The sequence below is a fragment of the Apium graveolens genome, chromosome 3 (genome assembly GCF_009905375.1).
Source record: "Apium graveolens cultivar Ventura chromosome 3, ASM990537v1, whole genome shotgun sequence".
NCBI lineage: Eukaryota > Viridiplantae > Streptophyta > Magnoliopsida > Apiales > Apiaceae > Apium > Apium graveolens.
This window is the reverse complement of record NC_133649.1, coordinates 283,600,011-283,607,636: the sequence shown is the minus strand read 5'-3', so window position 1 is coordinate 283,607,636 and position 7,626 is coordinate 283,600,011. Positions and strand designations below refer to the sequence as shown.

The 7,626-nt window shown below is 39.5% G+C and overlaps 1 non-coding gene across 1 annotated transcript; it reads left to right on the top strand.

The window, feature by feature from the left end:
* Positions 1 to 5,087: 5,087 nt before the first annotated feature.
* Positions 5,088 to 5,194, top strand: LOC141716257 (small nucleolar RNA R71). Its single transcript, XR_012572974.1, has one exon. It is a non-coding gene; the product is annotated as a small nucleolar RNA R71 (small nucleolar RNA).
* Positions 5,195 to 7,626: the final 2,432 nt, after the last annotated feature.

The following is a 7,626-nucleotide window of genomic DNA, read 5'->3' as shown; positions in this document are numbered from 1 at the left end:
TGATTGGGAGAGGGAATTATGGGATGTGGAAGGGTAAAAATCGGGTGAGAATTGATTTTGGAGTAAACGTCCCAAATTTTCTCTTTATTCTGCTGTACTTAAATTTTTTTCGAACAGGTGTCGGCACGGGCGCGCTCACCTTCTGGAAAAATGGCACGGGCGCGTGCTAGATCAGCGCGGGCGCACTTGGCTACTGGAAAAATAGCGCGGACGCGCGCTGGATCAGCGCGGGCGCGCTCAGCTACTGAAGTTGGGCCTGATTTTTTTCTTTTTCTGATTTTTTTGTTTTTTTCTCCTTTCTTCTTGCTTCATCTACCTACTAATGTACAACAAACTTGGGTTGCCTCCCAAGAAGCGCTTCTTTTACATCGCTATCTCGACGTAGAACCTTGAGCTCAAATGGACAATAGAATGGCACTAATCACCTCGCGGTTTGCCGTGTCACCATATTAATGTTTTAACCTCTGACCATTTACCTTGAATGCTTAGCCCGGATCATTCTAAAAAATTTCCACCTCTCCATGTTGGAACACAGTTTTGATTATGAAGGTCCCTGACCGCCTTGACTTTAACTTTCCATGAAAAAGATGGAGACGGGAGTTGAACAAAAGAACTTGTTGCCCCGACACAAATGATTTGAGCACTAGACCCTGATCATGCCATCTTTTGACTTTCTCCTTGTACATTTTGTTGTTCTCATAAGCTTGAAGTCGAAACTCGTCTAGTTCATTCAATTGAAGCATCCTCTTCTTTCTAGCCGCATCCATGTCAAGATTTAATTTCTTCAAAGCCCAATATGCCTTATGCTCGAGCTCCACAGGCAAATGACACCCCTTACCATAAACCAACTGAAATAGCAACATTCCCAATGGAGTCTTATATGCTATTCTAGACGCCCAAATAGCTTCATCAAACTTCAAACACCAATTTTTCCTCGATGGACACACAACTTTCTCTAAAATGCGCATGATCTCTCTGTTAGACACCTCAGCTTGACCATTTTTCTGAGGATGATAAGCCATGGCAATGCGATGATTCACTTTATACCTTTGCATCATAGCAGTGAACTTGCGATTGCAAAAATGCGATCCCTCATCACTGATTATGACTCTTGGAGTTCCAAACTTTTGAATATCTGCTTGTGATGAAAATTAAGCACCACTTTCGCATCGTTGGTAATGCCTTAACTTCAACCCATTTCGACACATAATCAATTGCCAACAAGATGTACTGATTGTTACAAGATGAGACAAATGGCCCCATGAAGTCAATTCCCCAAACGTCGAAGAACTCAACCTCTAGAAGCACATTAAGAGGCATCTCATCCCTCTTATACATATTACCCACACTTTGACATCGATCACATTTCAAAATTAACTAGTGAGCATCTTTAAACAAGGCCGGCCAAAAGAAACCTGCTTGAAGAATACGAGTTGCAGTCTTTTCTCTACCATAATATCCTCCATACGTCGTTGAGTGGCAATCTCGCAAGATTCCCCCCCCCATTTCACTATAAGGAATACATCTCCTAATGATTTGGTCAGCTCCTTGATGAAAAAGAAACGGTTCATCCCGCATATACCATTTTACTTCATGTAGAAACTTCTTCCTTTGAGCATAAGATAAGTCGGGGGGCATGATATTACTCACAAGGTAGTTCACAATGTCTACAAACCACGGTTCTTCTTCTTGCACTCCAAACAGCTGCTCGTCGGGAAAAGACTCATTTATCAATGTCTTATCCAATGAAGTAGCATTAGGATTCTCTAAACGCGAGAGATGATCAGCGACTTGACTTTCAGTCCGCTTTCTGTCCTTGATCTCTAGTTCAAATTCTTGAAGCAAAAGAACCCATCTAATCAATTTAGGCTTCGAGTCCTTCTTTGGGACGAGATAATGAATTGCAGCGTGAACAGTGAAAACTGTCACCTTAGTCTCAAGTAGATAAGATCAAAATTTCTCAAAACCATAGGAGATAGCCAAAAGTTTTTTCTCCATAGTAGTGTAATTCAGTTGAGCACCATTTAGGGTCTTTCTAGCATAGTAGCCCACATGAAATATGTTGTTCTTCCTTTGCCCAAGAACTGCTCCAACTGCATAGTCACTTGCATCGTACATTATCTCAAAAGGTTCATTCCAATCAGGTGCAGTTATGATCGGTGCCGTGATTAAACTCTTCTTCAATGTCTCAAAAGCTGCAAGACACTCGTCATCAAACTTGAACGGGACATCTTTCTCTAGCAAACTGTACAATGGCTTTGAAATCTTAGAGAAGTCTTTGATGAAACACCTATAGAAACCCGCATCACCAAGAAAACTGCGAATTCCCTTAACGGAAATAGGTGGAGGAAGATTCTCAATGACCCCCACCTTGGCCTTGTCCACCTCAAGACCCTTACTAGAAACCTTGTGCCCGAGAATAATGCCCCTGACGCTCCATAAAGTGACATTTCTCCCAATTGAGAACCAGATTGGTCTCGACACACCTCTTGAGAACGTGTCCAAGATTTTGCAAGCATTCATCAAAAAAATCGCCAAATACAGAGAAGTTGTCCATGAACACCTCCACATTATGGCCAATCATATCAGAAAAGATGGTCATCATGCATCTATGAAATATGGCTGGTGCACCACACAGACCAAAAGAAACTCATCTGAAAGCGAAAGTACCCAATGGACAAGTGAAGGTAGTTTTCTCTTGATCTTCAGGAGCGATACAAATCTGATTGTAGCCCGAATAACCATCCAGAAGACAGTAGTACTCATGACCGGCCAATCTGTCAAGCATCTGATCAATGAAGGGCAAAGGGAAATGATCCTTCCTAGTGGCTTTGTTCAGCTTCCTGCAGTCCATACAAACTCTCCACCCCATGACTGTTCGTCTAGGAATAAGCTCATTCTTCTCATTTGTTACCACAGTAATTCCACCTTTCTTTGGCACACATTGAACCAGGCTTACCCATGTACTGTCAGAAATATGATAGATGATCCCTGCATCTAGCCACTTAAGAATTTCCTTTTTCACTACTTCCTTCATGATTGGATTAAGTCGTCTTTATTGTTCGACCGTAGGCTTGCTACCTTCCTCTAAAAGAATTTTATGCATAAAATAAGAAGGGTTGATTCCCTTGATATCTGCTATTATCCAGCCAATTGCCGATTTGAACTCTCTCAGAATCCTTAGAAGCTTTTTCTCGTCACTACCTGAAAGGTCAGATGCAATAATAACAGGCAATGTAGATGCATCACCTAAAAACGCATACCTCAAATGCTTAAATAAAGGCTTAAGCTCAAGAGTGGGAGCTTCCTCAATAGATGGCTTGAGGCGTTTATGAGCTTTGTTCAATTCCTCCATTCCAAGAGATTCAAAAGGCATATCAATCTTCCTCTTCCAGGGAGAAGCATTCAAATATTGCAATTGTTCTTCACCTTCGTCATCTTCACTATCTGAATTTCCCAATAAGGCTTTTTCTAAGGCATCGGACCTTAGCAATTGATCAATTTTTGAAGTAACCACAGACTCAACCAACTCCACCTTTAGGCACTCCTAATTTTCCGTAGGAAATTTCATAGTATTGAACACATTAAAAGTTACATCCTGATCCAGCACTCGCATTGTGAGCTCACCCTTCTGCACATCTATCAAGGTTCGGCCAGTCGCCAAGAAAAGCCTTCCCAAAATTATGGGAATCTTCTTATCCTCCTCGAAATCAAGAATTATGAAATCCACAGGGAAGATGAGTTTATCAACCTTGACCAAGACATCCTCCACAATACCTCGCGGATATGTAATAGAACGGACTACCAACTGCAAGGTCATATACGTCGGTTTAGGATCAGGCAATTCCAACTGCTTGAAGATTGACAAGGGCATCAGATTGATGCTCGCTCCCAAGCCACATAAGCATCTGTCAAAAGACACTTTTCCAATAGTACACGGAATAGTGAAACTTCCTGGATCTTTAAGCTTCGGAGGCAACTTCTGTTGCAGCACAGCACTGTATTCCTCCGTGAGAGCGACAGTCTCTAAATCATCTATCTTCACCTTCCGAGAGAGAATATCTTTCATAAAATTTGCATAACTAGGCATCTTCTCAAGAGCCTCAGCGAAAGATATATTGATATGAAGTTTCTTGAACACCTCCAGAAACTTCTCAAATTTCTTGTCCAGCTTTTTCTTCTACAGCCGCTTAGGAAAAGGCGGTGTTCGCCTGTATTACCCTCAGGAGGGGTGTGCTCAATAGTAGTCTTCCTTGGTTCCAGTTCTACTTCCTGCTGCTCTACTTCTTTTTCAGCCCCAACTTCTTTAATCAATACTTGAGTTTGTTCGGGATTCACAAACTTTCCAGACCTCAAAGTGATTGCCTTTACCTGCTCCTTAGATTCCCTCTTTCCTGGCACTTCAGTGTCACTAGGGTGAGTAACAGGCTGATGATTTAGCAAGGCATTGGCAATTTGTCCAATTTGATTTTCCAAGGTTTTGATAGAAACAGCTTGACTTTTGCACATAAGCGCCAACTCCTCTAATTCAGATTTTTCATTAGCTTGTTGCAGCTGGAGTTGTTGTCTCGGTACATATTGCGATTGCTGAAAACCAGGGGGGTTGTACAGCTTAGCTGGATACTGCTGATAAGGCTGTTGAACCGCATTCTGAGTGTTGCTCCAACTGAAATTAGGATGATTGCGGTTGTTGGGATGATAAGTGGTTGGCACAGGTTGCTGCGAGCGCTGAAAGTTGTTCACTAAAAATTACGCACCGATTAGTCTCATGGGCACAAGCACAAAGTTCACAGACACTAGCGATTTGATTAACTCCATAATTAGCCAGAATGTCCACCTTCATCGTCCAAGCCTTAAGTTGGGCAGCAGTAGCAGTTGCTGCATCAAACTCCAGAATTCCTGCTACCTTTCCCTGAGTCAGTCTCTGGGAAGGATTCTGGTACTCATTAGCAACCATCATTTCAATAAGTTCATAAGCTTCATCATAGCTCTTAACCCACAAGGCTCATCCTGATGCTACATCGAGCATGGGTCTAGAAGTAGCACCCAATCTATTGTATAAATAGTTGATAATCATCCAATCAGGCATGCCATGGTGTGGGCACTTCCTTAGCATTTCCTTATATCGATCGCAAGCCTCACACAGAAATTCTCCAGTTTGTTGAGAAAACTGAGTAAGAGCATTCCTGATTGCAGCCGTCTTCGCTATATGGAAGAATTTAGTGAGAAAAATTTGAGCAAGATCCTCCCAAGTGGTGATAGACCCTGCTGGTAGAGAATATAACCAACACTTAGCTTTGTCCCTCAGAGAGAACGGGAAGAGTCGCAGCTTGATAGCATCTTCAGTCACATCATTGAACTTGAAAGTGTCGCAGATCTCGATGAAATCCCTGATGTGCATGTTGGGGTCTTCAGTAGGAGAACCCCCAAACTGAACTGAGTTATGTATCATCTGAATCGTGCTTGACTTGATCTCAAAAGTGTTAGCCCTGATGGTTGGCCTGATGATGCTTGACCGAATGTCATTGATCTTAGGCTGAGAATAGTCCATCAAAGCCTTAGGATTTTCTGCTTAATCACCCATCTCTACTAAAGCTGGTTCCTCAACTTTCTCTTCTTCTTCTACCTTCTTTTCTTCTTCAAAAACTTCCCTTCGAACTACTACAACTTCTTCCCCGGATTTATCTAGGGTTCTCTTACGAGTACGCGAACGCGTATGCATACACCCGCACTAGAGTACTTGAAATAATGCAAGGAAATGAATAAGTAACAATATCCGAGTCAATGAACTTTAACGACCACTGAGGGAAATCACATAAACTATAAATTAACACTGCAGTCCCCGGCAGCGGCGCCAAAAACTTGTTAGTCGCTAAACACGCGCTAATAATATACGCAAGTATACAAGTTCGCAAGTAGTATAGAATCTTTTCTAGTTCATTCCCACAGAGACTGGCTTGGTTAACTAATTAATTCACGCACTTAAGCAACAATGTATGGTTATTATTCAATGCTAAGATGATAACAAATTGAGGTTGTTTATAACTAAGAATTGAACTAACAATTATAACTAAGAGAATAAGATTGATTGAATTAATATATATGACAAACATGGGTGTCTAACTTCATTAAATACTTCATTCAATAGCCTTATTATTCTTAACCTTAGCATGCAATGGTGTTGACACTAATCAGATAACACGAAACTGATAAACGCAAACTTTCGTTGCACGCATACCATACTATCAGACATCCACAAAAGAGATAGAAGCTAAATAGACACTAATTATATTGAGACCTTATTGAAAGGAATATGTCCTAAGTCCAATCATGTATGAGGATTTAGGAATAACTTTTACGTAATCTATTTTGATTTCATTGTTATTAATAAAAGACTTGTTTTGTTTTTATTACGGGCTTTATCTATTTAAGTATTTAAATAAGATATACCAGAGTTTAGAGTAAAGCTTTTTATGGATTATGATGAGATCATAATAGTGAGACCTAAAAAGATGATAACTCTAAACTTAAATAGTTCCTGGTCGTAGGATTACTAACTGGTAATTAATAATCCGCAGAGATCGGTACATACTATGCTTGCTTCATTATGAAGGATGTCTGTTCTCATAGACATTTGTGTGGTGACATTATAGCTAGTATGTAGGTGCTTATTATAGAATAAGTTCACTGAACATGACTCGCACAGCTGAACAACTGATGGAGTTCACTCACGTGTCAGCAGTTGTTCACATAGTGATAGTTGTACAAGTATCCTTAGACTTGAGGTCATCATAGTCATCTTGTGTACACTGAACTATGCTTTGGTTTAGTTCTTAGTCTCCAGGGACAATTATTAGGGCTCTACTGGGTATAGGAATTTGTACACGAAGATAGTGTATGATCAATAAAGGATCTACCCCTTCCAGTGAAGGAAGCGAATGTTCAAGGCTGATCCACTTATGCTAGTTCAGGAATCTCTGGCCAGAGTGAATGAAATTAGAAAGGAGTTTCTAATTTGCATAGAACTAAGCATAGTAAATGGTAAGCAAGTGATTAAATTAGATAGGCTAGACACGAGATCCATGCCTTGTATTTAATCGGGACATTGTAGGGTAGGAGTTTATTGTACATTAACTATTCACTGACAGGTTCTTGGTATTCTAAGCAGTGAATTCATATTATCCGGATAGTCGCGATATGTTGAGAAGCATCACTCACGATGTAGAATAAATGTGATTAATTAATTAATCATATTTAATAAATTAGAGAATTTATATAAATAATGATAAAATAGTTTTATTATTATTTATTTCTACTACCGGCTTAATATTGAACCTACAGGGTCACACCATAAAAATAGAATGATTTATTGGTGGAGGAATTAATTAATAATGGCTAATAATTATTTATTTATGAAATAAATAATTAATTGGCAAATTTAATAATTGATTAAATGAGATTTAATTGATTATAAATTAATTAAGAAAAGTTCTTAATATTATTAATTAAGGATTTAATTTTTGGAAATTAAATGAAGAGGGAGAATTATTTCTAAAGTGTTTAGAAAAAGGATTAATAATTAAAAGGTGTTTTAATTATTAATGAGAATAATAAATGGGATAATAA